The following is a 12764-nucleotide window of genomic DNA, read 5'->3' as shown; positions in this document are numbered from 1 at the left end:
ATAAACCTTTAATTTGTTTAAGGGTTTATCGCCACAGTCTCAAGGCTTGAATGTATGCATATTTCACACCGCATAAATGTTTATATCAGTAGAGCATGCATTGTTCCACAAAACATAACGTTGATTTAAACCATGTTTTACTTCAACACCCTGTTTGTGTGCATTTTACATATGGTTTAGTTGATACATTTCACTTGCCATACAAGATATATTTTGGGTACACATTACATGATGTACATTAAACATAAACATTTTGACATTGATATACATACATGGTGGTTTACATTGAACACAGACATTTCGACATGGTTTACACAATAACACTTGACAATTGATTTATACATGAACAATTTACATGGTGGTTGGTTTGGGTAAATGGTTGGAGTAACGTGGCGTATGTAATATGATACAAACATGGTGGATACGCCGCTGGTACTTCCTATATATAAATGCTTGTATAATATTACATATCGTAGCGTTATCTAAGTCATTTCAGTTTAGACACATTACATTTTACACAAATAACACATTCTTCACAAGACATTATTTTTACAAATAACTTATTCAACTCATTTTACTTGGTTACTCGTTTAACCTTACACTTATCTATACATATCATCTGATATTATCGTTTTTCAAATGGTTTACAAAGCAAGACAAATTACAAGGTTCATGACTGACAGTTATTAAACATTTCTTTAAACTCAAGTCATGAATCCCATTTTCACAAAACCTATGTATCTCCCAGGCATTTTTATGCTGACGTACCTACTTTCACATGTGTTTTCAGGAGCTGTTCCATAGGATGATGATCATGACACTAGGGCGGACCTGTGCGTTAGAGACTAAAAATGAAGATAGACTTAGTTAATTATGTTATAAACTCTTTGTTTCATGTTTGAAGACAATGTAACACGTTTGTTGATAAATAAAATGTAACTTTAATTTCCATGGTTATGAAACAATTTATTCTGTCCACAACACTCCCCGGCGTTTCCGCCGCGGTTGCACGTTACACGCGGCCGGGGTGTGAAAACAAAAGTTGCCAAAAGTTCACAATAGGCTTAAATAATGTATAAACGCATAATCCGTAACAAGTTTAAAACAAAATCCATAAATGACAAATCACAAAAGTTTTAAATAATTGATAACATCCATTCAAAACAATGTAAAGTTCATTGGAATGGGAACAGAAAGTGTTAGGGAAACTACAAATGATAAGTGATAATCAGGTATATTTTTTTATTATATTAAAATTGTTAACATGTATTAACAGGTAAACATGTATTTTACCTGTTTAGACACGAAAATTAATAGGTATTTTCGTGTCTACTGGGGTATATTTTTTTATTATATTAAAATTGTTAACATGTATTAACAGGTAAACATGTATTTTACCTGTTTAGACACGAAAATTAACAGGTATTTTCGTGTCTACTTGTTTAGTACCTGTTACCTGTTAAGGCCATACACGATACCTGTTAACTTCGTGTAGGTTCGTGTAGTGTATTTGTGTACGTGTCTAAAATTGTCGGCCCTAATTACAGTCTACCTTCGTAAACCCCATCTATTTATTCCGTTTTGTATATGTGAAATGACCAAATTGCCCATATTGACCCAACTATGTCACACCCTGGCTTTTGCGGAAGCGTGGATTATTTTGGTGTGACTTCTTAACACCATAGCAACAATCATAACAATGCTACATGAAAATAAAAAACAAGATGATCATCCATTCATTAAGTTTAGTACTACCACAACATCATTGTTTGAAAATGTCGACACTTAGGATAAATTACAAACCATGCTTGTTTTAAACGTGTTCATAAGACACCATAAAAGACTTTAAATAAAATGAGGTTTGGTGACATGTGACCCGTCCAGGAAAGGGTTACACCTCCCAAACCTTACGACCCTGGATGACATCTTTATTAGTACGCAGCTTGACACCTATGCAGACACTTGCCAGATCCGATCAGTTCCCTGAAATACATGTAGTTTGAAAAATCAACAAATGTTGAGCGAGTTCATGTGTAAGTGAGTATGTATAAACCTTTGAAATATGTCTGTATGAAAGTCCCTGGTATGTAGCAATTAAGGAAAAAAGAGATCACCAATGGGTTGCAAAGCCACTGGTATGTGTGAAATGGTTTGGAAAAACTCAAACCTAGCGGAGTTGCACCAGGCTTCCAGATGTAAGACACAGTCACCTCTGTGGGCCGCCCCGGCCTCATGGGTGTGGGCTCGCTACACCCAAATAGATCTATCGCTCATGTCCCTCGGTCCTACAACGAGGATTAATGGCTTTAAGTGGCGCGCCCACCACTCACATGATCTAAGTAGTATGCCCTCCTTAAGCTAACCATACCATGTATAAAATTGTCCGTAATAATAGTAACATGTATTTCACCCCCGAAGTTGTAAAACTGAAAATAGTTAAAAAGAAAAGGGGGACATGAACTCACTGTAGTGCGTCTCCTGAATCGTATCGTCAAGTCAAACTTGGTCCGCTACACGACAACCTACAACGTACTAATGTCTATTAGACGAACGGGCCATGCCTTGCTTTCATATTACGGGTTTGAGTTACGCTACTTTGATATCATTCCAAGTTATAACTTCTTGTTAAAATAATAATAATTATTTTAACTTAAGTTTTATTTTTAGGGTTTTGGAATAATGGTTAGGCAACCATTTTGTATTCGTACTTCTCAAGTATTTTATATGAGTATTTCCTTCCCAAGGATGGGGGTATTTATACATGTATTTTGGTGGTTCCGAAAATAATATATTTTTAAATCTGACTTAGAAAAATATATTTAACACATTTGTCGAAATAATGTAGTCCCAAAATATATATTTTTCCCAAAAATAATATATTTTCATTCTTTGTATCAAAATAATATTTACCCAAAATATATTTATAAAAGTATTTTCCGGAATTATAAATGTGATGGTATTTTGCTAAGTTACATTATTTTGCCCTAAATAATATAACTAGTTCACAAAATAAACAAATAATCACACAAGCGTTTTAGTATTAAAATATATATTCTAAATATATATTTATCCATTTTTATTTAAGAAAATCAACCTCCGACACTTGTATTTTGTTACAAAAATTATTGCGAAGTTTATATTTGAAACACAAGTTATAAAATACACTTGTAACACTTGTTTGGAAAAATATTTTCTAAGTGTTGGAATTTTTAGAAAATTTCGCCAGAGTTTTCTTTGTAAACGGAGGTGTCCATGCTTATTAGCATATCATTTTCTTTTCAAAAATTCATTCAACCAATCACAACAAATTATTAAACAACATCACACTAACCAAGTGCAAAAACAATGCACTTTACATAATAACATGAACTTGGTTTTTAGTAAAAACGCGTAGTAACTTAGTGAAGCTCTTAGTGGACTTAGTTACCTTCCAAAGCGTATTTATTTCTTTAAAAATCATTTTCTTGAAAATGTTTAGTGTTTACAACTTGTAAACAATTTTTACAAGAATTAATCTTTTGAACTCTTCTTGTAAATAAAAGGTTTCTACACTTATTTCATTTCCAAAAATGTGTAAGCGTATGTAAAAGTCATAATCTTTTAAAAATCGATTTTTAAACTTGGTTTATTTTGAAAAGTCTTTTGTAAAAATCTGGATCTACATGGTCATTGCTTACTTTGTTCACTCATTTTTCAAGAAAAATCATTTTTATCAAGTTCATGTTTAACTAGAAGGTGGTTACCTCATGTAACACATAATCACCTTCTAATCTTGTTAAATCATGGTTTTAATCATCATTTAACAAGTTCCCTATGGTGATTAACATCACACAACCAAGAATCATCATACAATCAACAACATATTCACTACAACATCCTACTAACAACATTTCATCTTCATGTAAACCTTTATGTTCATGTTTCTTGTTTAACCCTTTTTAGTGTTCTTGTTCTTTAGTGTTCTAAACATACTAGTCTTACTACAACTTTTAACCATAAAAGTAAGATGATCAAGAGTAAAACAAGAACTTACTACTAGCACAAAGGCTAGGGATGATCTCTAGTGAAAAGGATGAAGAAGATGATGGTGAAAAGCAAGAAATAAAGCTCCTTGAAGTTCCACAAGTTGCAAGCTCCCTTGAATCACCTTCTAGTCTTGAATAAAGCTCAAAATTGGATGAAGATGGTGGTGATATGGTGGAGGTGGTGGCGGTTATGTGTGGTCGAGAGGGAGGAGGAGAGAGTGAGTGAGTGAGAGTGTGTGATCTTTGGGTGGATATGTAGAGATATGAAGCCATACTTATAATGATTTGTTCAATATTATGTTCAAAAAAACAAGCAACGATCTAATAAAATAATAATATGTAATCTACGAAGGCATGTTGGTGAAATTTTGTGGGTCCCCTTGGGGTGACCGAAATCGGGTATGGGGAGGGGGGTTGGATGTAAATTTTTGATAAAAGTTGGTAAATATAAGTTAGATTCTAAGTATGTAATTCCATATATTAGTTAGTGGAGAATTTAGTGGGTGTTATGGTATACGGGGACCATGACAATCTCAAAAATAGTTAAACAATGTATTTGACAAAAATTTGGTGTTCCGGGTAATGTCCGGTTATCCGGTTAGATATCGTTTTGTTAAAGTGTTTAATTAGTCCGTAAAGTGTCTTTTATATATATTTTTGTAACACTTTTAATTCCCGGCACTTAGGAAAGCATACAGGACCATTTTGCCGTATTTTTGCACCTTACTAGCATGTTACAATGCTGAATTTTGTAAATAAATGCAGAATTCTGCACTTAAAGTGTCTTTTAGGCACTTCCCGGCACTTTAACTATCACCTAGTGACGCAGTTTTATGGTCCTTACTTCCCTACACTCCATACTAGTATAATATCCTGTCCCTGGCTCATACCGGCCTCAAAAATATTGTCTGTCCATGTGCTGGCATTGTCAGCATGTTTCTGAATTATCCGTTCTGTGTGCTAACTGTGCTTTGTGCATCAAGTATGTCACTAATGTTTGTATGTAATAAATGGAGTGACTGAATGAAATATGATGCATATGTATGTATGATACAAAAATCATAGAGCAGTTTAAACTGTCAGTTGTAATCAAGCACAGTCATTAAGCACATAATTAAAATTAATTAATTGTACGGGTACCTGTAATTGTGAGGGTTGTCACATTCTCCCCCCGTTAAGAAAATTTCGTCCCGAAATTTTAGGTTCTGCTTCTAGTTGCAGGGGTCTTGGGGGATAAATGTGGGTATTTTTCCTTCATTCGATCCTCACGTTCCCATATGAATTCTGGGCCGTGTCGTGCATTCCATCGAACCTTGACGAGTTTGACACTACTCCTGCGTGTTTTGTTAACCTTCCAATCCGTAACCTCAACTGGTTCTTCAATAAAGTGGAGTGTGTCGTCAACAAGAATTTCGTCGGTAGGAATGACCACTGTTTCTTGTGTTGGACTCTTTTTCAAATTTGATACATGGAATGTATCGTGAACGCCATTAAGTTCAGCAGGTAAATCCAACTTGTATGCTACGAGACCAATCCTTTCCAGGATTTTAAATGGAGCAATGTATCTGGGATTCAATTTCCCACGCTTCCCGAAGCGTGCCACACCCTTCCAGGGTGAAACTTTCAACAAAACCATGTCTCCCACCTCAAACTCTAGGGGTTTCCTTCTTCGGTCCGCATAACACTTTTGTCGATCATGAGCCGCTTTGATGCGTTCTCGGATCTGGAAAATCTTGTCTGTTGTTTCCTGGACCAATTCCGGACCAACTAGTTGTCTATCACCCGCATCAGCCCAACAAATCGGTGATCGACATTTGCGTCCATAGAGAGCTTCGAACGGTGCGGCTTGAATACTTGCATGATAACTGTTATTGTATGAAAATTCAACCAACGGTAGGTGAGTGTCCCAACTCCCACCTAAATCCATTACTTAAGCTCGCAATATGTCTTCTAACGTTTGAATCGTTCGTTCGCTCTGTCCATCTGTTTGCGTGTGAAAAGTGGTACTTAGATTCAACTGAGAACCAAAGGCTTCTTGAAAGGATTGCCAAATCCTTGACACGAATCTTCCATCTCTAACAGAGATGATTGAGAGAGGCACTCCATGACGTGCAACAATCTCTCTCAGGTATATCTCAGCAAGTTTGCTTGTGTTGTCTTTCTCCTTGATTGGCAAAAAGTGTGCAGATTTCGTTAAACGGTCTACAATTACCCAAATTGTATCGTGACCTTTGGGCGTCCTTGGCAATTTCGTTGTAAAGTCCATCGAAATCTGTTCCCATTTCCATTGGGGTATTTCGGGCTGTTGTAAGAGACCTGAAGGCTTCTGGTATTCGGCCTTTACCTTGGCACAAGTTAAACATTTGCCAACATATATCGCAACATCGCCTTTCATCCTTGGCCACCAATAAAATCCTTTAGATCTTGGTACATTTTATCCGCTGCCGGATGAATCGAGTACCGTGACTTGTGAGCCTCATCAAAAATAACATTTCGCAAGCCACCAAACGAAGGAACCCAAATTCGTTTCATGAAGCACAAAGTTCCTTCCACGTTTGGTACCAACTGCTTCTCCATCCCACGTAGGTATTCATTCTCAATATGTCTTTCCTTGAGAGCTTCTCTTTGCGCGGCACGAATGCGCAAAGAGAGGTCCGTTTGAACAATCATTTCCAAAGCCCTAACCCTTATGGGCTTGATTCTTTCCTTCCGGCTTAGGGCATCAGCGACCACATTCGCCTTCCCTGGATGATACTTGATTTCACAATCGTAGTCGTTCAACAGTTCAACCCAGCGTCTCTGCCTCATGTTAAGCTCTTTTTGATCAAAAATATGCTGTAGACTCTTGTGATCCGTGTAAATTGTGCATCGCGTGCCATATAAATAATGTCGCCAGATTTTCAATGCGAATACCACCGCGCCTAATTCCAAATCATGCGTGGTATAATTTTTCTCGTGGACCTTCAACTGGCGAGAAGCATATGCTATAACCTTCTGTCGCTGCATCAGCACGCAGCCCAAACCCTTACGCGGAGCGTCGTAGTATACCACGAAGTCGTCCGTGCCTTCGGGTAGAGATAAGGTCGGTGTGTCGCAAAGTTTGTTCTTCAGCACTTGAAATGCTTCTTCTTGTTTGTCTCCCCCAATCAAACTTCTTGTCTTTCTGCGTAAGGAAGGTCAAAGGTTGAGCGATTTTCGAGAAATCCTCAATGAATCTGCGATAATAACCAGCCAATCCTAAGAATTTCCGAATCTCAGTTAGCGTCTTTGGAGTTTGCCAGTTCTTGATCGCCTCGATCTTTGTGGGATCCACATGAATTCCATTTTCGTTAACCACGTAACCAAGAAACTGGACTTCGCGTAACCAGAACTCGCACTTTGAGAACTTCGCGTACAACTTCTCCCTCTTAAGCAGCTCTAGAATGGCTCTTAAGTGTTGCTCATGTTCTTCTTTCGACTCCGAGTAGATCAGAAATTACGAACTTATCGAGGTACGCCTTACAAACTCTGTTCATCAAGTCCATAAATACAACTGGAGCGTTTGTCAGACCAAACGGCATAACCAGGAACTCGTAATGTCCATAACGAGTCCTAAAAGCAGTCTTAGGAATACTTTCCTCTTGTATTCTCAACTGGTGATAACCCGATCGAAGGTCGATCTTTGAGTAAAAACTTGAACCTTGTAACTGGTCGAATAGGTCATCGATCCTTGGCAAAGGATATCTGTTCTTAATTGTCAGCTTGTTCAGCTCCCGGTAGTCGATACACATACGAAAACTACCATCCTTCTTCTTGACAAACAAGACTGGAGCTCCCCAAGGTGAGAAGCTTGGTCTGATAAATCCTTTGTCTAGCATCTCTTGAAGTTGTGTTGACAGTTCTTGCATCTCCGAAGGCGCAAGTCGATAGGGTGCCTTAGCCACAGGCGCGGCGCCTGGAACTAAGTCAATGTGAAACTCGACTTGTCCTTGAGGAGGCAATCCTGGCAAGTCTTCTGGGAAGACTTCAGGATAATCCTTTACGACTGGAATGTCTTCTATCTTCGGTTCAGCGGCTTCTTTATCAACGATATGTGCCAAGAAGGCAACAGATCCCTTCTTCAAACACTTTCGAGCTCTTAGGAAGCTAATGATCCTCAATGGCGTATCGCGCTTTTCTCCGTGTACTACGATCGTTTCTCCATCCGCCATTGGGATGCGAATGGTCTTCTCGTGACAAACAATCTCGGCTTTGTTGCTTGACAACCAATCCATCCCTACTACCACATCGAAGCTTCCCAACTCGACTGGCAGTAGATCTAGTGCAAACTCGCGTTCTCCCAGCTCTATCACGCATCCTCTGATGACTTCATTAGTTTCCACTAGCTTTCCATTAGCCAGTTTAATTGAGTATGGAATGTCTAACTTACTAGCAGTTAACCAAAGCATATTCTTAAATTCTAGCGATACAAAACTACAGTCGGCACCGGTATCAAATAGTACAGATGCAAAGCGTTGGTTTATAGGGAACGTACCAGTGACAACATTTGGGTCCCGGCGTGCTTCCCTTGCTCCAATGTTGAACACCCTTCCACGAGCTTGATTATGTTTTGGGCATTCACGCTTGAAATGCCCGATGTCTCCGCAGTTAAAACATTCCGGTCCTCAACCGTTACCATCTCCATTACCGCCTTGATTGTTGTTTTGATTGCGGTTACCATTCCCTGCTTGATTCCCAAAGTTACCGTGATTACCATTTCCGTCGTTGCTGTTCCCATTCTCGTTACCTACATGGTTGTTGTTACCAAATCCCCTTTGGCCACCACGACCAGTACCAACCCAACAAGTGTCCTTCAAGTGACCAACCTTTCCACAGGTGTCACATTTTCTAACACTGCACCGACCAACATGATGATACTGGCAAAATTCGCATATGGGCAGAGTGCCCAAGTATCCTTTCCCCTTGTGTTCACTGCCAGTTTTTACTTCAGCTGGCGGGTTTGTATCCCTCTTCTTGCTGGCACTGCCGGTACTTTTCTTAAAGTTCGAGAACTTTCTCTAGTTTTCCCCTGAGGATTCAACATGAGTTTCTTTCTTCTTTGGTTCAGAAATTGAAAACTTGTTCAATCTGATGGCTTCTTCTGTAAGTGCCACGCTGAGATCAATGGCTTCAATAATTGTCGGGGGCTTGGATGTTGTTACCATGCTCATGAGCTGGGGTGCTAATCCCCAGATGAAACGCTCCACGCGTGTGAATTCGGGTGTGACCATGTACGGCACCACATGGGACAAATCATGAAATCTCTAAACATATTCGGCGATTTTTGGGCCGTCCATATTTAGGTTCCAGTATTCCATTTCCAGCTTTTGTATTTTAGCCCGTGGACAGTATTTCTTCCTCATGAGCTCCTTCAGCTTAGCCCATGTTAATGCATATGCCGCCGCCTCTCCTAGGGTCTGTACTTGCAGATTCCACCATGATAAAGCACCATCAAGAAAAAGCCCTGAGATGTAAGTAACTTGTTGTTCGGGAGCACACTTGCTCATCCTTAAAATAGAATCCGTCTTTTCTGCCCATCTGACGAATGCAACAGCACCTCCAGTGCCATCGAAATTTAAGGGCTTACAATCCAGGAATTGTTTGTAGGTACAGCTTGTACAGGCAATATTATTCACAATCAGCATTAGTGGATGTGTAAGAATTAACCAAATGTAACGCAAGGTGTCTCGATCGACTTGACATTACCATTTGGTGGGTTGTTGTTGTTGTTTGAGGTATTCCTGCCCGTTTATGCGCGTGAGGCCTCATACCGTGCTATTGCTGTGGCAATTTGCTCCTGGAGTTCCTCCTCAGTAGTAGTAGGCAGGCGGGTGTTTCGTCGTGGAGGCATCTTCTAAAAGATGATCATATTGGTCAGGTCATAGTAAGTATAGTAAATATGCATATATAATAACATCCATCAGCCTCATAACACGTAACATCCCATATTATAATATAAAACAAATAATTCAATAAAGCATGTAGTGAGAACGTTGCCATTGGGCTTTCATTAATCATGACCACGATATAGTTTTACACGTTTTACAGTACATCACACATCAAAATAAGATCATAGGGTTACATCACCCCCAAAATACAAGTCAGTCTACACAAATCATATACAAAAGTGTGGTCTTCCAAAAGTCTTCGTATGTTGGCCCAATTGCGACTTTCTCACCAAAACAATCTACCTGCACCAAACCAAAATATAGCTATGCTGATGGTGGAGGAGGAGGAGGAGGGAAGAAAATCAAACGGCGCAAGCGCACCCAATCCTCCTCAAGTGCATGGATAACACGCAGCAAGTAAGCAATCTGCTGCTCAGGAGTGAGAAAACGAACATCCGAATCAGGGGGTAGTGGAAGAGGAGCTGGTGGTGTAGCAAAAGGAGACTGACAACGACAAGGGGGAGGATGCGGAGTCCTCTCCAACTCCTGAACTCGACGACTCAAGGCATCCTGCTGTAGCTGCAGGGACATAAGTACGTCGTCTCTGGTATATCCAACATGAAACGAGTGATATGGGTCTGACAGAGGCATAACATTGGGCAATGACCACAAAAACGTGTGACACCCCAGGAAAACCAGTAAACGATGCAACTTACCTAGCTTCCTCAGTAACCGCATGCTAAATTCCGGGACGAAATTTCTTTCAAGTTGGGGATAATTTGACAACTCGAGTTTCCGAGATTCCACTTTCGCATTTATTGCACGTTAACTTTTTGTCTAGTTGCTTACTTACACAATTTGTTGCTTTGTAACTGTATACGTTATGATTTGATAAAGTGTATTGTGATTATTGCATGGTTATGTGTTATTTCGTGAATGATATGACAAATGCATGAACTTGGTGATGAAACTGTAAATTATGTTGTGATGGGTGTGCTTTATGTAAAAGGTGATACTTAGGGGGGAGTAGAGTAGTTAGTGAAATGTTTTTTTTTTTTTTGGGTAAAGGATTTTACCCCGGTGATTCTATATATTCACAACCAAAACCGCACAAGTAGTGTAGAGGGTCTACACTAGTTCAATCATGGGACATGCCCCAAGATTGTATAACAAAGAAAAACAAACAAACCCACCAAAAGGAATAAACAACTAGACTACTATCTAGTAAAATCAAAAAACATAAACTCTATCAGCCGCCATCATCATGGAGTTCAGTTCCTTCAATCTCCCACTCCCTTAGAAGTCGCCGCACATTATCACAATTCTTCAACCTCGCTCCCATCAATTTATACCGCACCTGTTGAATAATAAGTTCACTTAGGATTTCCGGAGGTCTCAACTGGTTCTTGAATAATCTAGCATTACGCTCCTGCCAAATAAAATAAGCACTAGCCGCCACCCCCAATCTCGATATATACTCAGCCGCCGATTTCGATTTGGACCGTAACAGGAGCCAATTAACAATATCAACCCATTTGGCCTGCACCGAATCCATACCCACTTTGCACCTAACCATATGCCACACTTGAGCAGAATACTTACACTCGAAGAACAGATGACTGTGAGAATCATGGTTAGCATAACAGAGTAAACAACACATCATATCCATATTCTTCCTACGCGAGAAATCCCAAGACAATATTTTATCCTGAGTGAGTAATTTTCTTCTCATGATCAGCCACATTAAGAACGCATGACGCGGAATGCATTGACCGAACCAAACAATGCGACTCCACCCAACCTCCAATTCTCGGTGCCTAATCGAATCCCAAGCACGAGATGTAGAAAAGTCATGAATCTGATCTCCTTGTCGCCATACTAGTTTGTCAGGTCTGTGTGTATCAAAAGACAATTGATCCAGCTGTATCAGAACCGGATATAAATCCCTCCAAGCGGCTGGCCATCTCCACGAATTATTAGCAAACACATCCGAGACTTTAGATTCCATATTGAACCCCGCATTTGCAATAGATCTAGGCGAAATAAACTGCTCGAGCGGACCCAACAGACTCCAGTTATCAAACCAAGCTGACGTACTTAAACCATTACCAACATCGGACCAAATGAAGCTCCGCATAGTCGGCCGAATCTGAAGAATCTTCTTCCATGACCAGCAACAACTAACAGGAACTCTACAAGCCCAGAAACTTTTCCCTTTCAACCTGTATGAGTGAACCCACTGAACCCACAAGGAGTCCCTTCTCGAAATAATACTCCAAATATGAGCTGTCATAAGCGCTTTATTAACATCTCTGATTCGACGAATGCCTAGCCCACCCTCAAATTTAGGCACACAGATCGCTTTCCAAGACACCTTGGCTCGCCCTTTTTGAAACGCACTATCCTGAGACCATAAAAAATTCCGCATCAACGCCTCCAACTCAAGGATCACCCGATTAGGCAAGATAAACACTGACGACCAGAAAATATGCATCGAAGACAAGACCGAGACAATGAGTTGAACCCTGCCCGCAAAAGAAAGAAGTTTGTTCCTCCAATGCATGATACGTTTTTCAAGTTTCCCCACCATCACTTGACAATCTTTATACAGCAAACGAGAAGATATAAGAGGCACACCCAAATATCTCACTGGCAAAGTACCCTCCCTGAATGGCATAATATTCAAAATCGCAGTTTTAATATAAGACGGCACATTAGAGAAATAAACTGTACTTTTCTGAATATTAGGTAATAAACCCGACATCTTCGTAAACGAATCAAGGGACTTCATAATACACCTGGCCGACGCAATCTCCCCTCTTGAAAAAATAAA

The sequence above is a fragment of the Helianthus annuus genome, chromosome 5 (genome assembly GCF_002127325.2).
Source record: "Helianthus annuus cultivar XRQ/B chromosome 5, HanXRQr2.0-SUNRISE, whole genome shotgun sequence".
NCBI lineage: Eukaryota > Viridiplantae > Streptophyta > Magnoliopsida > Asterales > Asteraceae > Helianthus > Helianthus annuus.
Note: the sequence above shows the minus strand (reverse complement) of the source record.